The following is a 21627-nucleotide window of genomic DNA, read 5'->3' on the forward strand; positions in this document are numbered from 1 at the left end:
TTAGAAGGAAAGAAGAAAGGGACGACAAAGAGCCTGAAATCCCTTCGATACTCATTTATCTCACGGCAGTTGTTTAATCACCGGACGACAGCAGGAAGAGAAGAAGACGAGAGGCGCAACGAGCCGAGCCAGAACTCGGACGCTGAGGAATATGGAATCTTAATCTTAATCTTGCACCTTATCCCGGCCCTTCTAAACGCTAAAACGCTTCCACCGAATCGAGTAACGACGAAAGTGTGGACGACGTTGACCGGTTCATTTCGATACTCCATCTCCTTTCCACACCTTCGACGTGTTTCCGACGAATCAACCGGCTATCTCGTTCGCCTCTCTTGTTCGTTATTGATGCGACCATTTGTGTATCAGAGAAGCCGAGTGAAATGACTAATGTCGCTATTAGCGTCGCTCGAAAAACTTTACGTCTCAATGTATTTCCAGCCTCGTTACATCCTTTCCCCTTTCCACTGCATCAACATAGCGTTGGAAATTCTTTGTACCGAGGAAAAATTTTCCCGTGTCCTGATGTAAGGTTGCAAAGCAAACCATGCTCTGGTATAAAACGATCTGGGTTCCTTTTGATTCCCGAGTCACGGCTAATGTCCAGTGACGTTGATCTAACTTGACTCGATGGATGTTGGGGTATCTAGGAGGATGATGTATCGTCCGAAAGAAAAAAGAGGGTTGACCGATCGCGTTGTACAGCGTCGCGTCGCTTCGAATCACGACCGGGTAAGTTGGAGGAAAGTTTGAAGCGCGCGTTTCGAACGGGCAGCGGAATTCAGATGTCTATCGAGAGGGTAAGGCAAGAGGCGCGCGCGGCCTTCTCGGCCGCATTAGCATTCACGAGCATTTCATTACGTTGAAACGACCGATGCGGAACATCGTCGGGTTTCGGCTCGACGCAATATTACGATAAATTTGGCCGAATTAATTACCGACCGCGCGTTTAACTAAATTCAGGTACGTATTTCGTTGGCACGCCGGTGCACCGAGCTGGTGTAGAAAAAGAAAGTCGAAGGAAGGTAGTATAGAGGCTTGGGACCTCCGTATCGAAAGTCCTAGGGAGCTAAAGGTGGGGAATAAAGGGAGCAGGACAGAAAGGAAGGGTGAAAAAGTGAATGAACGAGAGGAAGGAAGAGAAGAAGAGAGAGCGAGAGGGAGAAAGATATTGCCAGGAGTTACGAACGCATTACCGCGAGGCGGCGAGGTGTCGAGCATGTTTATGCCCTGGTTCACCGGACTCCCGATAGTCCCTAATGGGCCACGACCACGCTGCCTTCGACTTCGTTCCCGTTCCCGCTCCCTCTGCCTCCTCTTCATCCTCCAGCTCACACGGAAAAGCCTTCGTCAACGATGCCCTTTGTCGTCCCTTCCTCTCCCCCCCAACCCTAGTCTTCTTTCTATCTACGTACATATTTCGTTCTCTCGCAGCCAGCATCGTAACCTTAATTGGAAATGGCAAAGAACTCGCGTTCTCCCGCAGCCCGAAACCTTAATTAGGGATTATATAAGATCCGGTCGAATAGACACGATTACCTGACACAGGATCGACGGTAGACTACTGCCTTTGAGAAATTAACTATTTTACCAGCATCGCAACTAGCTTCATCAGAGGTTTGAAGACGTACCGATACCGATGCCAGTTGTGATGTAGTACGCGTGTTCGTGTTCCGGAACATCGAGCAGCGTATCGATGTTTCTAATTGCCCTAGCTGGAATTACAATGATAACGCGTATCTCTATCGATGTTGTTAGACTTCTCGTTACTTCTATGCTTTCTATAGTTGCTATATAAGAAAATTTTTCTTGTTTCAAGCTCGAGAATATAGGTGTGCGAATGCGCTACCGTTATTACGTTACTGTGTAAGCTACAATCGAGTGGAACCACGTTAGGTTCGTTCAAAAAGCGTGTACAAAACGTTTTGGCTGAAGAACGCGAGAAGCTGGCGGCGCGTCGCGTCGCCAGGAAATTACCGGTTCGAGGGGTGAGACGACTTTAGCGCCGTGGAATAATGATTCAGCGCGGATCTCGGTGTAATTCCCGAAGCGATTGCCATTGGATGCGATTCGTCCAAGCATTTGCATAAACAGTACTCAGCGAACGGTGAGAAGGTATAGGGATAACCTTCTCTGCTTATATTACTCGGGAGTAAGCTGGAGCGCGGAGCCAAAGGCTCTTTGCGTACTTGGCCAGACGAACAAATTTTGGTGAAACGGAACCCTTGTACGAAACGAGACGCATCAAACTGATCGATGCTTCGAAAAGAAATAAGGAAAAGAGAGAGAGAAAAAAAAAGAAGGCGACTCGGAGTTGGGAACGGGAGAGAAAAGAGGAAAGGGACAAACAGAACGGTTATCGGGCAGGTAAGTGCCCTCCCGTGTCGAGATAACGCCGACACCAGCGGCGACAACATCATCCACGCCGGCGAATCGTACAAACGTAATCCTCCTGGTGTCACTAGGTAACAACCGGTAGGTGGTTAGGTATACCGTGACAACCTGAAAAAGAGCAAAACCTCGAATTTGCTGAAACGAACGATACGATCGTTTCAAGGAAACGATACAAATACTTTGTCGGACAAAAAAATATTATTGCAAATGAACGATCACTTCTGTTGGGAAACGAGACCATGCAACAGATCGTTTGCAACTTGTTCGTGTAAAGAAGTCTCGTTGAAAATGAAGGAGAGAAAAAAACGAAGAGCAGAGCGAAAGGGATAAAGAACGAATTGACATGTCATTCCCGTTGGGTAGCGCGCACCTGATCGCCGACCAAAGGGAATAAAACCGGGGCTTATCTGCGTGCAGCGACATGCGCTCACGACCTCTACGATACAAAAAAGAAGAGATCGTTCCACGAACAAGGTCGACTTATTCGATTCTTTGGCCACAGAGAAGTGAGCGTTCGTTTATTCCGATTCTTCAGCCTTTCAGGTGTAAATTCTCGCTCGATTCTCTGGACACGTCTCGTTAAAAAAAAAAAATAAAGAAATAAAATGTTTTAAAATATAAAGTATTAAATGTCACGAGGCTAGTCTGCGAACGGCATCATCGTCGCGTATCTTCACGGCACGGGCGTGTCCTGTGAACGTTCACGTGGGTCCGGATACTCGGCGATTCCGCGAGCTTGTCGACGGTGCGGAGGTTCGGACGCGAGGTGATTGATCGGTCCCAATATAATGAGGGCCGATAATCACCGACACGGGACAAGAACCGGCGCGAACAGAAAGCGATCGGTCTGTTCGATAGCAGACCATGCTGGATACGAGAGGCCGATCCTCCTTACGGGGCGCACACTCGAACGTGCGCGCCTATTCCTCGGCCTCCTGCGAAAAATTTCAGTATTCGACAGTTAAAGCTCTGTTACGTTTGATTCGATTCGAGAGAAAACAGCTATGGAAATGATGGTGTCGCAACCGGTCCCTCCTATTGTTTATCCGCGTGTACCGCGATGAAAAATCCGGCGCATTCTTGATCCCGGTTAAAGCAGCGTCTTCATCCTTTCCCGTTCCCTTCGAACAAACTGGTAACTAGCGATGACGGAATACCGTGCTCCCGGTGGTTCTCGAATTCTCAGCGTGACTGCACGTCACTTTATGTTAATGGATGAAACGGCGAGGAAACGTCGTGACGCTTGCGCTCGAGGAAATTTATCGCTGACATTTCGGCGGCGCCCGTAAGGAGGAAGGGAGGGAGGATCGAGCAGATCTTCGGTTAATATTCCGATAGGTTGAATCACGAGAGCAGAATAGCCAGAAACGAAAGGAGGCGAAGCGAAGCCGGATCAGGTAGCGTACGAACCAGGAAATTAAATCAAACAGAGAGATTAATGAGTCGATAAATTTTAATAGGCCGTGTCTACGATTAAACCGCGCAATCGGTAGATATAATAGTGGTATAAAAATCTGAAAGAAGAAGAGGAGAGAATATTGGGATCGATTGAACTTACTGAACAGGGCTGTAACGGGAGGGATTGGAGAGCGAAATGAAAGGCAGACAGTACGGGGCGCCAAGGTATAACGAGTCCGTGCCTGCCCCCGATGACCGAGCGGTTGATTAGCAATTTTAAAAGCAATAAAAACGATTCATAATTCGTCGGGAGAAAAAGCGGCCGCGCTAATGAGAAACTGCCGTGCTCGTTAGAGTGTATACGCGTATACGCACGCAACCAACACGAACCCCGTAAACGGCTACCTGAGCGTTATGGGATGGATGTCTAACATCTCCGAGGCCTGCTCTCCCTGTCGTTATACTACAGAGATGCTTCTAAAAATGCTTGATCGACGGAAGAATACCTCGACCCGTCACAGCTTGTAACACGATAATATAATCAACAAGAACTCGACCATTCTGGATACCAGAACACAAGAGAAGAAGAAGAAGAAGAAGAAGAAGAAGACGACGACGACGACGACGACGACGAAGAAGAAGAAGTAGCAGCGGCAGGCGGCGAAATGAAATCTGCGGTACCTTCGATTCGACGAACGAATCGAGTGCCGAAACTATCGCGCGACTGAACGTTCCTTCTTAAGTGCTTCCTCGTCCCCGTAAGTAACCGCGACAGTGTCTACCGACAAGAAGCTCGAAACTTTTGATATCGTAACGGTTAACGGCGACTGTTGCGTCGCCAGGAACGTTAAAGCACACGCAACGAAGGGAAAGCAGAAGGAGGATGGCCGCGGAAGGTCCGCAGAGAGATATCGAAAAAGAAGGAAAAAGGGTAAGAGGAGGTAGGCGAAAGGAGCACGACCGGACCCCCATATCTGGATGCCCACCCTCCTTTTCTCCGCTCCGGCGTTATCTGCATAATTAGTTACTTCGAGTATATATACGTAGCGAACAGGAGCGACTCAATTCGTATTCCCTTCTTCTTCTTGCATTTCTCCGCTCTTTCTTTCTCTTTACCCTTCTCTTAGCCGTCCTTTTGGCCACGGAAGTTACTCGAACGGCGTAAAGTGGCAAAAAGGAAGAATCAGATTGAGAGAAACCGTCGCGACACCTCTCTAAACGCTCTCCAAACAGATATTGGAGCTCGTTCGCCGAGCAATATTTTTAACCATTCGAACCGATGCGATGGGAATTAAAAAACCGATTAGTAAAGTATACGAAGAAGAAGACGCGAACCCATTTGTCTCTCGCGCTATCGTTCATTCGGGACCAACCACTTGGAAGTGTTTCATTCGATTTCCGTGCGAAAGTATCGACGTGACGCGTTGCGGTTGGTGAATCGATCAGCTACACGAACGATTCGGATCGCGGTGGATTTAATTGGGCCGGATCCGTGCTGTCCGCGTGGCTAGTTAATTATTTATATATAATTGAGGGTACGTAGCACGGTGGTAGATCGGTTGGATCGCGTATTTCGTCATCAATAAAGTTTCGCGCAGGTAGAGCTTTCGCGGTATCGCTTCTCATCTCCGAAAACATCCCGAGGCTCGTTCTCTCCCCTTGTTCTTTCTCCATTTCTCTCTTTCTCTCTGTCCCCGTGTACCTTTGGTGCCCGGCGTCTTTCTTACGTGGTCGCCACCTCGTCGAATGGACCGATCGAAAGTCGCGTACACACGATACAACCGGCGGGGACGATCGCGTCCAGCAGTCGCATTAATATCGCCGGATGATGAATTATGCCCGTTGGACGTTTGATTTATTTTTATTCACCCCGTTCCCTCTTCGGGAAACTTATACCCTGGACGAATACTAAGGTAGGTACGTACCTTGTCGCGGGCTTATCGCGCGCACGTATTGCATCAAATAACAGATGAACCGAGTACGCGTTGAAAACACAGCGCGCCGGTCGCCGCGATCGAACCCTCCTGTCGCGTCGCTTCCGTTATTGGTCCACGCTCCTTGCTACACCCATTCGTCTCCTTTCACGCGAACCTAACTTTCAGACCGATATCATTTCGCCAACGTTTCCTTCGATTTAATTGATTCGCTGAAACGAAGCCTCTGTGGTAGTGCAATAATAACCTCATATTAGCCTCGTATCGAGCCCAACCGAATCGACAGTTGCCTCCTGTATCTTCTTGCCAATTAAAGCGTAATGATACCGTGCAATGATGGAGTTGACCAAGAAACATAAGCAAGTAAGAATAATTTACAAGTAAGAATATTGTTATACTCTAGCAATAAATAATTCTGCTTTTTCTCGTGTCAATCTAAGAATTCATGTTCACGTTCGAACATTCTCTACCTCCCGCGACGACATTCCGTTCGATCGTTTAATCACGAGAGGTACTGGTTTATTAACAAGAAAAATGGCAAGTTTTCGATCGACGAGCAGATGCAGGCGGACGAATGGAACACTTGTTGCTCGGAAATTTGTATTCCTCTCTCGGTTAGGTTAACGTCTTTGCGCAAAAGATCTCTTCTCCGCGAAAGGTGGTCGGCCCGCCGCTGACATTTACGCTGTACGTGTACGTATTCGCACACGTTTAGGACCGTTTAACATTTCAACAGCATGTTCGATTCCCCTTATTTATGTTGCACACCCGAGGAGTTCTTGGCAGATTTGTTAGCTGGTATCCACCGCCATATACGCGATATCGTTAGATGGCTAGATAGAAACCGATGGAATTGGTCAATCTCGTGGAGGCAGCTGGGTGCCGAGCATTGCCCAAGGCGAATCTTACTCTCTTACTCTTTATTATTCCCTTGACATCTCCCGCCCAAAGTTCAGCACCATCTTTCACGGGTATCTCTTCGCGTCCCATTGTAATCGCGTTTTCCTCAGCACAGTCGAACTACTCGTCGGTCAATTATCTGTTGCGAAAGAATATTGGTATTCCCGCGGGGCCGCGGGGATATTCGTAACACCGTTTAACGTCTAGTTTCACGAGGCAATTACCGTCGGAACGACGCAAGGTCAAGAAAGCAATTAATCGTTGCGAAAGCAATTCGAGGATACTATGTTCTCCGTTCTGCGATCGTTAGCCTCGTACCACGTCGAACGCGAAAACTCCACGGCAGCGGTCTCCGGTCCTCTTGTCCTCGAGGAACAAGGTAAACTTTGACGGGGAAGAAACGCGATCGTGAATCGGTCGGTAGCATCGATCTTCGTCGTTCGGCCAGGACCGCGTTATCGGACGACGAGCCTCGCCGACATATTCGTTCTTAATTAAGTCGTCGTTCGTTGTAGCGGAGTCTCTCCTCCCAGCCAGACACCTTCCTTCCTCTCCAGCGTCGAACAAACGAAAGCGGAATCGAGCCGAACCAACGCAACGGCCACAGACCGGTACCGTGAAACACCAGAAAACGAAAGAAAAGAAAAGAAGAGAAGAGAGCGAGAACGAAGAAGGTGCAATCGAAAGAGGAGCAGTAAGAAAGAGAGAGAGAGAGACTGGTCCGGTCGAAGGGCCAGTGAGAGAGAGAAACTAATCAGCACGCTAATGCACCGATCCGTCATGTCGCGAAGCGGCCGCTAGAGATAAAGCTCCGTCAGCCGGTTGCGCGCGCCTCGCTTCCAGGATCCAACGAGGGCCAGATCGTTGGAGGAGAGAGAGAGAGAGAGAGAGAGTGGTACAGGAGGCGGTCGATTCCTTTGGCGACAGGTGCTCGACGGGAGTGCCTGGTTCTCGCGCGCGAACTCGCCTGCCTTCTCGTGCCGCGTGCATACCGGCCCGCCACGCAGCCCACGATTTTGCCAACTCCTTATTCCTTCGGATCGTTCTTTCTCCGATAGATCCGTCCATCGAGAAATTTCGTCCGCAACCCCGCTTGTCGTCAGCTTCGTCAGCTAGATAGTTACGTGGGATCGAGAATATTGAACGCGAACGGTTCCTACTCGAGTTCCTTCTGACGGCAACAGGTGCCGGACGGCAGGATTTCTCGCACGACCTCTCCTCATCGGAGGTGCATTCTTCGGGGATAACGCGAAGATCGAGCACAGTTAGCACCAGGCATCCGTTAAATTTTTAATTCAGTTTGCGACCCTCCAGTTCGCCTCGCTGTCTCGTATAACGTTCTAGTTTTCATAGACGAGGGAACCGAATAATCGAGCTGAAACAGAGATCGGTTCCTGCGGGTTCGAGAAACAGGGATAACCGAAATTGGTGTGCCGCAACCGGTTTTTCACGGAACGCGATAACACCGCGAGTCAAACAGATGTTTCTCGAGGCGAGTACAGATACGAAAAGTCACCGCGTGCTCGACGCGCGATCTTGTTGCAACCGAGAAAAAGAAAAGTCTGACAACGGAGAGAGGAGAGAAAACTCGATACAGTCTTCCCTTCTCTCACCTTCCACCAACCTTCTGTACGCGCTTTACACGCGTACAATCAGCAGCCCGTTTCGCATTAACATCCTCTGAAATACGAACGCGTGGCTGTGAGTTTAGATTTTTCGAATTTAAACATGAATTTAAACAAAACTCCGATTACGCTGGTAATTCAAAATGATTGCTTAATATGTGTAATAATTAAACACGGGGCGTAGCGCGTGTCTTACCAGTTACGTTTGTTTCTACTGCGCCAATCAACTCTCGGCGATCTTGGAGGTTATTTTATCGAGGCAATTGTCAGGGTATTTGTCCACGCTAATTTTCCCGTGTAAATTTCAATCTATCCCGCAAGCTTGATACTTTCAACGCCATTAAGATCTCTCGTTCGTGCTCGGCTAACTATCCGAAGGATTAATGTCGTAGCTTCTCGAGGATCTACTGGGCACCGCGGGAACGCGGGAAAGTGGCAAGAACGCTCGGCTTCTAGCGATAATCAGCTTCGAGTCTCATTGACGAACGTGCAAGGAATTTCTGTAATAAAGGATTCCGTTTGCTTAACTGCAAGCTGAACATTCCTGATTAAGGAGGGAAGAAAAAAAGGAAAGGATTACTCGGTGGTTATTCTATTCTGCGTTGGATCGACATTCCGTCCGTCATTTTTCTTCTTCTTCTTCTTCTCGGTTTGCCTCGAAATCGCAAGAAAACCGACTCGTATAGGTTTGAAGAAAGGAGAAAAAAGGTGAAGGGAAGAGACAAGGAGAAGGGAAGAAAGAGATTTTGCTGTCGGTTGTGCAGAGAGTGCATCAGACCAGACTAGGATAAGACCGGCATAGAGATTGCTGCGTTTACGGCCAATAAAGTCGACTTCTTGTTGCCCGTTAACATGTCAGCCCCAGTTTTTCATCGATGCAGCGTCTTTACTGCTTCTTACCATTCCTTCCGTCTCGTCTTTCCATCTTCTTATTCCATTTCTGGCTGTCAGTAGAACGTCTTGCAACTATCCATCCGAAAACGAACCGGGGAAAAGTTTGCGCTCGAGACATTTCAGATTTTCTAATAATTGAATGGAACGACAAGAAAGGAGAGGGCAGGAAACGAGGTGTAAACGCAAGAAGTTGATAAAACGTAATTTCGCGGGTAATAGTGCACGCACGTAATCCGTTCTCTTTCCAGCGCAGCGTTCCTCTCGCAATCGCGGTGCACCGATCGTTTTTGCGGCCGACAAAATCGATCCGTCCTGAAATCACGGCGAGACGAACGAGTTACAATACGCGGCTACCCGCTCGAAACGGATGTGGCTGAAACTCGCCGAGTCGAATAATTGGCCCTCGAAATAGAATGGAAAGAATTTTCGTTGTTCTTAACCCTTTCTCTGCGGTTATGACTAAAACATAATACATCATTTCTTTGGTAACTTAAAAGGAGAGCTTAAACTGCCGCGTCGCGACGCGGCGCCACGAATCTAATATACCTAACCGAACACTCGGACTAACTTTTATGTTGGATTTCATCAAGGTTCCCGAAGTCAACGGTCGATCCTATTAGGAGGAGTTAGGGGCCTTCGAACGGTCCTCGACCCTCCAATAAAACTCCAATAGATGTAATTAACTTTACTCTACGTTTTGTAAAGAATACGGTAAAATATTGAGAAAACACTTGTCCCGTGTCAGGAAAGTTTCGCTTCTTTTTCAACCGTGATTAATCATTCGATCTCGGACGGAATTTATCGGTCAGCCAGGATTGTCGAGAGAAATATCGAGAAGTAGAGGAAAGGATGGAGCGCGTCTGCTTCCGTGTACGTGAGCGGCGGGTACGTGGGTGGGCGTGCACCGGGCAACCGGTGTGCATTTTGACGTTTCGACTTTACGATCCGGCACGGCCACGACAACCTGCGGAATTAAGGATGTAGATTGCTATCGTCGGCCGGTGAGCGAGCACGTATACGTCCAAGCCTCGTGAATCCTCCTCGCCAGTACGCAGCCCGAATCCCGCATTCGCGAATTCTCTGTCACGATATTACCGAGATCCGGACCAGCCACGATCGGCACCGAATTTCAAAGTTAATCCTCACGATGATTAATCGCCTTTCGCCTTACCTGATATATTACACGCGTCCACTTACGTGTATTGTACATCGAAAATGTTCACAAAATTACGAGCATGCGCTCGATTGGACAAGCTGGGTCGTCGTTTTGAAAGGACGATTATCGATCACCGTCCCGTCCCGCCTGGTTTCGCGTTTCGCGTTTCGCGTTCCCATCAACGTTCTTCCCAGGGAACAGATGTCAGGAGCAATCTGAAAATTGCGATTCCACGAGGTCACCGGCACTCGGCGCCGCAGCCGCCGTCGCCGACATCGCCGACACCACAGCCTCCGCCACGACTTACGATCACTAAATTCCAATTAGCCGTACCGGCTTGCGGCGTAACCGCCATTCGATTCTAACTCATCTTAGACAAGCGTTCGTAACCACATGATTCCTTCTCGCGTTTAATCGCACTCTTATGATTGCTTTCCCGCTACTCTCACCAATTGAATCGGCTACAGTCAAAAGCGAACGACCAAAGGGACACTTCTTTCCCGAGGTTAACCTCGTAACGAAAGCCCCGAGAATCGTCTTGGTTCTCTCGCTTGTTTTAATGCATTTCAAGCGCATCCACCACCAGATAGGAGATTCCAATGAATTATCCTATCCCTTTTAGCTTCTAAATACGGCGATGCCGACCAAATCGACCGAAGCGGATGGAGACTGTTCGCGTAGGAGGATTACGCAATGTTCAGTTATACGCGCGTAAAAATACGCGGCTTTAATTAACGGTCGTTACGGCCCGGTACAGGTAAATGCAATTGCTGCAAGAATTTACAGCGGCTCCGTGGAATATCCGACGGTGTTCCTCGCGAGAAGACAGAGAGACAGGGAAAAGGTGGAGAAAGGAAGAAAGGAGAAGGTTAGGCGGAATTAGAGGCGTATCGAGTCGGCCGCGTACGCACGAGGCGGGTCCCATCCGTGGGGCTTACGTTAGTTTCCAAGTTTCATCTTACTCTCGCGTGGGGCGGCGTAATGAAGCAACATGACTTGCGGTTTACAGAGCCGTGTTCTTGCCTTATTGAAAGCAGTGTCGCTCATCCGCCCACTTTCCAACGCGTCCCTTTCCTAGGACGTCGACGACGTCCGTAGAATCCTAGCTGGTAATAAAAAAAAAAACATCTTTCACGGGTTATCGAGAAGATAACGCGATCGGTGTATCGCGTTCTAAGAAGGTGGCATCGAGCCACGGACCACTTTCTCTCTCGATCGAATGCTTTCTGCGAACTGGTCGTTCGCCAGTGGACGCAGAGTCGCGGACGAAATGGATGGGGTCGGCACCCAGGCCGCCATGAATTATGCAGCGGTGCCCGACATACCGGTAAATTTCGCCGTAAATCGCTTTGGAAAGTTTCTTTCGCGCCACGTGAACGGACAAGTTATTAGATCTGTATTTGCAGAGACTATATTTTTCGGTCGGTCCAGGCCTCGCTGGTGCCCCTTTTTATTCCCGAGAGGTAACGCGAGAATCCTCGGATACGACGTATTTATCGCGCACGGCAGTTCGCGCTAAAGGGGAATATATTGTACCGAGAAAGTAATCGTATTTCTTGGCCGGCGCATTAGCGATTGCGACGACGCGAGTCGATCATTAAGGGAACGCGAGAGTGGACTATTTTCACGGCTGTTCCACGATCATGCTTACGTAACCCGTTCGAACGGTCCTCTACGTGCCCTCACAATTCGCTTTTTCCCACCTAATCGTTTCACAGTTTTCCCCCTTGCATCCCTCATGGATGGTACACCGAAGGTAAGGAAAAAGTCGCGCGCTGTTCCACGGGTTCTGGATTCCAGGGTGACGAGTGTCCTTGAAATGGTACGCGGTGGAACGCCGTCGGACGGGAACGTTCAATTTCCACCGGTCGATCATGACTTCGGATCGTTCCGGATTATGTCTCGTCTCCCGAAGCTCTTAACACATTTTTTTCTTCGTCTTTACGCCTTCTTCTCAGTACCTACATCTGACTCGCAATCTCGGCCGGTGGCTAATTACGTCGAGGCCCAATCATCGGGAAGGCTAATCGTATTTTATGAGCGCGTATTATTTCTTAAACGGGTACACTCGCGATGGAGGAGAGAACCGGGGTCGCGGATGTAGAAGGTAACAGGGGAGGTCTTAATCTGGTCGGTCGGTGGATATCGCGAGTGAATCGGCCACGGCGCACCCACGCTCGCTGGACGGTGGGGTACAGGTGCAGAGGGTCGATTCGACGCGCCGCACCGCGCTGGTCGTCGGTACCGATGACTATTACAGCCATTAAGGGGCAAATTTGAATCGGAAAGGCATTAAAGATATTTTATGGCCTCCCGTGGTGCAGGGCACCACCGGACGCGAGAGAGCATTCCAGTGCCGTTCATCGCCCGTGGCTGTACTTAATTATCGTTATAAATAATATTAACGCCCTTTTCGTCGATTTGCCGCGCGCAAACGCAAACTCCCCCTCTTTCTTCTTCCAGTTCGATCCTCTGACCCCTCGACGACGAGGAGGATGATGCCAGGAATCTCGAATGCAAATGAAACGTCGAATTCGGTGGCCTTCCCTACCGGGCCAGGCCGGGCCAAGCCGGCCCGATTCGACCAGAACGTGAATAGAAGCGGACTGGACTCTCGTCTGCTCTTTTTTTCCTCCGTCGCTGTTTCTATTAATGCGAGCCGCTCGAAAGAGCCTGTATAAATTAATTAGTAGATACGTCCCGATAGGTGGCCTCCCACCGTACGACGTGCCGCTATCTCGTTCTCTATCGAACGTCCAGCGGACTGGGTAACGCGCGTTACGATCTCGAGCGTGTTGCGTGTTGCGTGTGTATTCCGTTTCTCTCTGTTCTCCGTTTCGCCGGGGCAGCGATCTCGCTCGTCGCCGCTTGTCCGCTGGCTGACTCGCGCATGTACACCGGCATGTTGACCGCGCGTGCACAGCCGTGTATATCGAGCGCGTACACGGAGGTGTCGGTAGAACGGAGACCTCTGGCAAGGGCCACCGAAGAATACTAACGGTCCGTGCCCGGTGCACCGCGGTGGCTGACATCGGCGTGGACCGCGCTGACAATCAGAGCAAGGGTGTAATTGGTTCCGGGTAATAAAACACGCCGTACGCAAGATAAGCTCTGACCTGTACGCGTCCGCGATAATACTTTTCGACCGACACAACCAACGACCGGATACCGGATGGAATCGACGAGGATGTCGACTCTTGCCACCGATCGACGTTAATCGTCGTCAAAGATTTCGCGTATCGACGACGCGTGAGGTCCAGGTAGCAAGAGGGTACGCTCGTAAACGGTATATCTCGCGAAGCGATTTTTCAACCACGCGGAATCGATTCTCCTCGATCGCGTCCCGTCGCCGCGAAATCCTTCCGCGACGGATCGACCGCGAACGGATTTGTCCGCGAGAAACGAGTGCGAAAGAGAAAGGATGAAAGAGGGAGCAGGAAGAGATTGGCGGAGAAAGAGGAAGGTGGTCCAGGGCGGTCGAAACATTCCCGGCTCAGGGCGTGCATTAAATATGATATATGCTTATTGAATTTGTAAGTAAAACGGCCGACGGTAGAACTGCAGCACCTCGCGGTAGAACGGGATGCACGCTACGAACGAACGGAGATGCTGCAAAGAGAAAAGGAATATCGCCTTCTCCTCGTCTTACACCGCTTCTACCTCTTTTCTCTTCTTCTTGTTCATCCCATCCCATGCCATGCCATGCCATGCCATGCGATGCGATGCGATGCCATCCCATCCCGTCGCGTCGCGTCGCGTCGTCTTTCGCTCCTTTACGGCGCGCTCTGCTTCCCTCCGCTCCTCGCGGCCCGGTAGCCATGGTGGTAAAGCGTGCATAATTAGGAGGAATTCAACGGGGATTACCCTCGTACGGATCCCATCCAGTCATCCCGGTGCTGCCCTTCTTTGTCGAGCAACTAATTTATTTAATCATTCCAGCGTCGTCCACGAGGCGGCGCCTTTGCTTGCCCGCGGTCCCTAAGTTGTTTAATCGCCCAAAGAGGCTGTTTCTCTTCTCCCCGAATCTCATCCTCTCGCTCTCCCTCCTTGCCACCCTGTTGCTCTTCGTCGCGAAATTTTGCCCGTCCTCGTCCTCGTCCTCGTGGACGGTGTCGTTGTTTAAAATTTCGAGGACCCTGAAACGAGTGTGACGACGTTCCTCTTCGCTCTGCTTCGAACCGCGCCGTTTCGCTGCAGTTATTGGCCAGGTTACGCTCGCAAGATTCTTTCCTACGACTTTCGCGCCGGCTTTTACGAGCCGAGTACCGTTGCGTTCAAAGCCGTTTCGAAGCGGTTAAAAAACGCGCGCGCCAAGCTGGCATCTACGCGGCTTCTTCGTCGGACGACGTTCTTCGGCATCGAATATTCATTGGCACGTCTTCGAATCGCTATGGCTAATTCGGCGGGATACCACCACCACCACCGCTATTACTACTACCACTTCTGGGGCTTTCGTTCGAACGAAGGAAGAAGTAAGAGAAGAACGCGGTGGAAAGGAAAAAACAAAGACTCCGGAGCGACTAGGAGGAAGAGGAAGAGAAAGAGGGTCTTGGCGAAGCTGGAGCTGGATAATCGGGCGAGCGTGCCGAGGCGGGTGCCCGGTCGGCTGTGTTTTGCTCCGTCGCGTCGCGCGTACATCGAAACGGAATCCGGTTCGTGGAACAAAACCACGTATCCTCGTTGACAAATTGAGTCTCGAGCAGAGGAGTACGCGTTCGCGCGTACATGCTCCCGTCACCCACCGTTCGTCCGCCCTCTATCTTCCTCTCCAATTCTCCAACGATCGGCCGTTCGCGCCAATCCACTTTCAAACTGTGACAAAACTAACCACTGGCAAAATTGATTTTCTTAGAAGAGATAGAATTGCGTGGACGGTGCATCGACGCGTGATCGATAGACCCAAAACGCTGACCGTCTAAAAAACAACAACCTCCACTGACACAAGACAACCGAAGGAACGTTTTTTTCTTCACGTACATCACTCCGCCACGCCGCCGCCCATCCAGCCGGATCGAAGGAAATTAATCAAGATGCAGCACACGGCTAACGTAGAATCTGTCAGTGTGTACGAGAGTGTACATTGATCCACGGTGGACGACACCTTTTCGAAATGGTAGAGGAAAAAGGAAGAAGGAAGTGAAAATAAAAATGAAAAGAAAGCGAAGTTAAAGAAGAAGAAGATAAAGACGAAGACGAAGACGAAGAAAAAGCGAGGCAAGAGAAAAGAAGAAGAAAAGAAAACTAGGGGAATAAGAAAAAGAGGAATAGAGGGAGCCGTGCTCGAATCGAACGAGTATAATTTTAAACGGAGTTCTTTCAGCTCGAAAGTTAACCGGTCTGGTATTCTCCTGCCTGAATTATCGTTGACCTCCAACACGGTCTTACAAGGCGCTCTCCTCGAATACAGGGTTTCTCCGTGTGGCCGATCCCCTTGCCCCACCGACAGCAGAGGGACGAGGGTCCAGGCCCGGGGCCAAGCGCGTTCCGACAATGTTGCACCGCATAAATTGATACCCGGGCCCAGGAGTTCCTGTGTTACCTGCGAGCATCGACATGCACATGCACCGTGTGCCGATGCACACGAGGGATATGCCGCGCCGCCATGCCGCCACGCCGTTACTGACCGGACACTGGATACTCCTCCTGTCACCGAAAACTAAAACCCCCGCCGAAAAACGGCGCGCGGCAATAAAACTCGGTCCACTTTCACGTTCGTTTATCTTCCACGGCTGATCTGTACTCGAAAGCAACGTTGAAACGTATTAATTACCTCTTTCCCGAATAACTTGTCCCTGTGGTCCTCGTTTCTCACGCGGCAATCGTCACGACACCGAAATAAAAATGATAAAAAAAAAAGAAAAACAGCTCCACGAATACTATCCCTGCCCAGCTTTCTTAGAAAAGGCTTAGATAAGGAAGAAAATTGGGTTTGCGACAGGGAAGAGGGTGTACCGTGCTTACGATTCTTGGAGATTTGCATAAGCCCGTTGGTAACGACGATAGGGTTACCACGTTAGCTTCGGAACTCGCACTCGTGTGTGCTGGTAAATTGGTGCGAGTAGTTCAAGAGGCTGAACCCGCAAGGAGAACGCGGCGATGTTCGTCGTGTCCCATGCCACTAATCGATTTTACCCGGGCGAAAGCGTGCCTCCGCGCTACGTCTAATTGGTAATTAAGCTTAGGTTTACGGCTATGGAACGGCAGCCTCGACCATGGCTGGCTGAAGAAGAAGAAGACGAAGAAGAAGAAGAAGAAGAGAAAAAGCAACGCGCAACCCGGTGGAAGAAGAGAGCGAGCCAAGGGGGGTCAGAAAAACGGGCAAACGGCGAGAGAATGAAAGAAGGTGGAGAGATTCCTTGGCGCTTGGTCTTCAGCCAGGTCTGGTGCAAAAAACAGGTGTCTCCTACGACGTTCGAGTTAACTGGCGGATAATGCGAGGTCGTTTAATTACGTCGTGCCGCGTCACTCGCCGCGAAAGTTTCATCGACGACAAGCGGGAACGAACAGTTAGAAAGGTGTTTGTTGTAGCAAGCGGAAATGCTTGAGAATCAAACCGAAGAGAAAAGATGGTTCGAAAGGTACGCTCTCGTAGGCAGCCTAATCCCTGATGGACAAGCTCTCTGGTAATCGGATCGGTTTATCTCCTTTTCACCCGATTCATCCCATCAAAACTGACCAGCCTTCAACACGGCCCCGCTCTCCTCGGTATACGGAGGCGGAAGTCGTTCCACTCGTGCCACCCGTGATCCTCGATTTACGAACGGCAATCGAACGAGCGATCTTTAATCGTTCCTTTTCCGTTTCTACTCCCGTCTAGTCCCCGTCTAGCTGAACAAAAAGCACGCGTGCAACGTCTTCGAGCTGAGCTCGAAAAACTCAAGAAACCGCTGCTCGCTTGTCGGCCTTTTAAGAACTCCGAGGAAAGAAAGGTCGCTCGCGGTGAGCCTCGTCAGGCTCGCGAAGCCACGAGTCATCTCGATTACAACGAACTTTACTTCTCCTTGCCTCTCTTCTCTCTTACCCTCTTACTCTTTCCGCCGTCCATCTCGGATCCTTCGACCAAGATGGAAGGAAAAAGGGCACCGAGAGTCCCGGTCCCGGTATCTCTAGGACGATCGCTCGAAGAATTCCCAGAAATAATACGAAAATCTCAGCGGTTCTTTCCACCGCTGCTGCTCTCCGAGACGAAGCGGAAAGAGGAACTTCTCTGCGATCCCTACCGGTGCGTCTACCTTTATCCGGTGTATACGCTCGGCCTGCCACGTACCTACCTATGTATACAGACGTAGCTACGTGTCTCTTCGTGGCCAGGGCACAAGACTCACCGCGGCGTAGTTACCTCTTCTCTTCCTGGCCTTCTCCTTCTTGCCTGCCGGCACGCTGATATATAGCGCGCATAAGAGATGTAGTCAGATCACGGTCCCCTTCATGACGCTGCTTCTACACCGGCGAACACGTTCTTTCCTACGATAAATCCTCGCGGAATGTAAAACCTCCGGGCTGGCGCACACCGGCCCGAACAGAGCAGTCAGCGGAGGCGGGCACCCACGGTCCTTCTCCTTTTCGTTCCGCCTATTCCGCGTCTTCTATTCCTCCCGTCTTTAGATTCCAACCTTTCTACCATCGGGCCATCTACTCGTCTCCTGAGAAATCGCCGCGATTCTCTCTTTATTCCACCCCGAGAAAACTTATTTCATTTTAGGCGCGAAAATGTTTCTGATTTACGAATTCCACGACGAAACTCGATCCTTCTCCGAGCTTTCTCTTCTTTTCGCCGCAGCCAAAGTATCCGGGCGAGAGGAACGATGGAAATCGCACCTTTCTCCACGTTTGCTGTATGCAAATCCAGGTCGGTGATATTTCACAGAAACCCACCGATCGTGCATCTCGTGAATCTCGCGCAGACCGACGAAAAAATCGAACGACAAAGTCGCCTGTTACTTGCAGCAGATTTCCCTCTTTCTTTCTCTCTCTCTCTCTCTCTCGATGATTACTACCATGCGAGAATCACTGCTGTTCAGGTTTTTTGGAATACGTGATTGGATGAATAGAACTTACTCTTAATTGCACGAATATCGAGGTACTATTGTAGCGAACAAATTATTTATCAAGTTTCAACGATCGACTCGCAATCACGACACACAACGGACCCAGCAGTGAAAGGGTTGTAATTAAAGTGTACTTGGAGCACATTTAAATCCACTGACCCGGTCGATTAAACCCGACCGATTCTCTAATCACGAAGTAACTCGTTGAACACTAGAATTCCGCCTCGGTAATTAATTTATGCAGCTGGCGTCTCACGATGGTCAAGCACGAAGATCCAGCGCATCGATACACCGTTCCGCGAAATCATTCTCCCAGCTTTTTCCCTCCCGAATAAAGCCTTTCCGTCCTTTGGTACACTTTGGAATTAACGGAAGAAGCAGTCGTGTTAATTACCAGCGAAAGCCGCGAGAAAACAGACGCGACGCGTGGTACTTACGTATCGTTTCGTGAATCGCGACGATTCGTTTAATTATCCTCGATGAAAGGTAAGTTTAATCGCGGCTCGTTGGGCGTCAGTTTTACTCCGGTCGTGTACCCGATTCGTCGAAGCGTTTTTGCGCTATTCAGAGCACCGCCATCGGTATCCTATCGTCTTCCATCGAAATACGCGACTCGAAACCTTTTTGCGGATTCCAGCACGATTGTAACAACCCTTGTTCGATCCGTTTATCTGCACCGTTACCCGCTCGTTATCTTAGTTCTACGCTAATGAAACTACATGCTAGGATTAGCTGCGGTGCCAACAAAGAACACAGGAGGAAATTGCAGACTCGTTGGTATCTACACAGTGGAAATATCAACGAATAGTCGGACACGGAATAATAGATACAGATTATCAAGGACATTAAGCAGCAATGTTTTTCATATTTTTGTCAGGTATTTAGCTAAATCGAACTCGTAGCACCGATCACCTCGGATCGCTGAATTAATGATCGATCGAACAAATTGAGAACAATAGCGCTACTGGTTAATAATCAGGAGTCGTTGATTCGCGACAAGACTATAGATTACACGATTGACACACGATGAGCGAGAGGTCATTCGTATTGATCGATTGACAGTCAAGGAACACGGCGGTGCTGGGACTATGGTTGCATGACGAAGCGTTTCGATGCGCGTTGATACTTTTCATCGTCGCCGAGCTACGCGCGTTGAATGACGATTAACGGATAGATCAGCCACAAAGCGAATACGGCAATGATGCGCTTAATGAATCCGAACGATTAAGTCCTTTTCTTCGAGGCCTCGAACGAAACGCCTCTTACATACCGCGTGAAACGGCACCTCGCGGTAACTTGCGACGCGTCAATGAAAATTCCACGTCAGTTTATCGGAAAAATGCCCGTTACTGGTGATTATTTAAAATTTAAAAGGATCTATCCTTATGCAGCGAGCGTGCACCGCTTCACCGGCGCGAGTCTCTTTGACCACACATGGTAGCCGATGAATGGCTGACTTGGAGTTTCCCTTACGATTCACCATCGAATCCGCGAATCCGTTAATCGCCGATGAAATCTCACACAGTTGAAAATCAACTCGTCCTTCGAGAATTCATTCAAATCTACAGGTGAATCGAACGTAGGAGGAATTTCTACTCGCTTCGAGTACGATGCGACGCGAAGGAAACTGTCTGACAAATTTATTTCACCGGAAACGCCTTCCTACTCTTCTCGCTAACGATCGAGCCAACCGACGAGACGAACTCCTGCGAATTCTCCCCTCGATCGGTTGCTATCGAAACACGCAACGCTCACCAGGCCGCCACGCCGCACGGGCTGGGTCGATCGAGGATCGAGAGAACTCGATCTCCATCGTTTCAGCGATATCGTTCCATAATCCGGCACCGTAGGCGGTACACGGACGATCGGGAACGCAAGATCCACCGGATCGCGGAACGGTCAGAGCTGCATTGCACCTGTTCGCACATGCGATCCTTTCGCCCCCGTGGCTCTCGATCTTGCATCTGGACCGCCTCTCCACCGTCCCGTTAATTAATTCGTGAGCAGGCCATCGTTGATTTCCAAACGCGAATTGGTCGTCGTACCCCAACTCCATATAAAAGAGTGAACGTTATTTACTAGTTATCCTTTATCAAAGGTACTTGCGCAAATTCAGTCGAAAAACTCGAACAACAACTTAAGATATCGCTCCGAAATTGGACGTTGGTATACGGCAAGAATTTTTCATGCTGCTTACGCGGAACGATGCTATCCGGCAAAGTAAGACAGAGAAGGCGAAAAGGGTGGAGAGGCGAGATTAATTGCCTATCGACCGTTTGTCTCGAGAATCGTCCAGTTTCTACGAGGCCAGTTTGTTGCACGCTGACAGGAATATCGTGAACGCGGATCGCCGCACCCTCGAAAGAGCTACGCCTAATTATTGCGGCCGAGTCGAAACGGAAGACGCAGACGGGGGACTGCGATAAAGAAAGCATTGCCGGTCCTCTACAACCGCCTCCCCATCGTCTCTCCCTTCGTTCACCTTCTTCTTCTTCTTCTTCTTCTTCTTCTGATGCTGCTGCTGCTGCTGCTGCTGCTTGTTCCCGCAAAAACGCGACGACGAATCGCTGGAATCATCCGAGATCGAGAAACTCGGTTCGTTCGGGGCGAATCTTTGTCTGAAAGTTCTTTGAAACGATCAACAGCGTCTCCTTGAAAGTAGAGGAGTATTAGCTGTTCGATCGAAAGTGGTGCGAAGGGAACGTACGACTGTCCAAGAAAATTGCTTCGATTCCAGAATCGCAGTCCGCGAATCAGGAGAATAAGAAGGAAAAATGGAAGATTCGAGAGGAGCAGGACAATCGAGGTTACAAGTCGCAAAGCAATTTCCTGCGGCCTGCGCAGACGTGCACGCATTCGGAGAATCATTTGCGAACGAGCTAATTGTTTCGGCCGGAATTACAGACCGCTTTTGCCGCGTACTCACCGAGACGACGCGTTAACGGTTCCCGCCGACCGTTCCCCCAATGATTTCGCCACGAGTCCAAGTACCCGAAATTGCTGTTTGTTTAATGGACCGGCGCCATTATTCGGGGATTCGAGACTAACGAGCCACAGCCTCGCAAGAGACTTTTTCTTCCCTTCCTCCTTCTTGCTTTTCACGCCTACCTCTACCCTTTCTTCGTCTTACCGATTTCTTACCGTCCTTTCTCGCTCTTCCTCTTTCGCAACATCTTTCTGCTCGACTTTTCTCCGCTGCTCGATCTCAATCCATTAACCGACAAAGACGAGTTAATTCGTTGTTGGGACGCGCTTCTTCACCGGGCAAAACGAATTAATTT

At 49.8% G+C, this 21627-nt stretch overlaps 1 protein-coding gene and 1 long non-coding RNA gene across 3 annotated transcripts in view; one reads left to right on the forward strand and one right to left on the reverse strand.

Annotated features, from left to right (window-relative positions):
- Positions 1-21627, reverse strand: part of ds (dachsous cadherin-related 1) — a 200729-nt gene that overhangs the window by 57239 nt on the left and 121863 nt on the right. The window lies entirely within an intron of this gene.
- Positions 1-21627, forward strand: part of LOC117601431 (uncharacterized) — a 58757-nt gene that overhangs the window by 32397 nt on the left and 4733 nt on the right. Inside the window, exon 3 of one of the 2 annotated variants that reach the window (XR_004580707.1) lies at positions 15151-15248. The exons of the other annotated variant lie outside the window; for it this stretch is intronic. This is a non-coding gene — a long non-coding RNA (uncharacterized LOC117601431). Of the gene's footprint in view, positions 1-15150; positions 15249-21627 lie in introns of those variants that run through there. 2 annotated transcript variants of the gene reach the window in all.

This window comes from Osmia lignaria, chromosome 6 (assembly GCF_051020975.1).
Source record: "Osmia lignaria lignaria isolate PbOS001 chromosome 6, iyOsmLign1, whole genome shotgun sequence".
Lineage (NCBI taxonomy): Eukaryota > Metazoa > Arthropoda > Insecta > Hymenoptera > Megachilidae > Osmia > Osmia lignaria.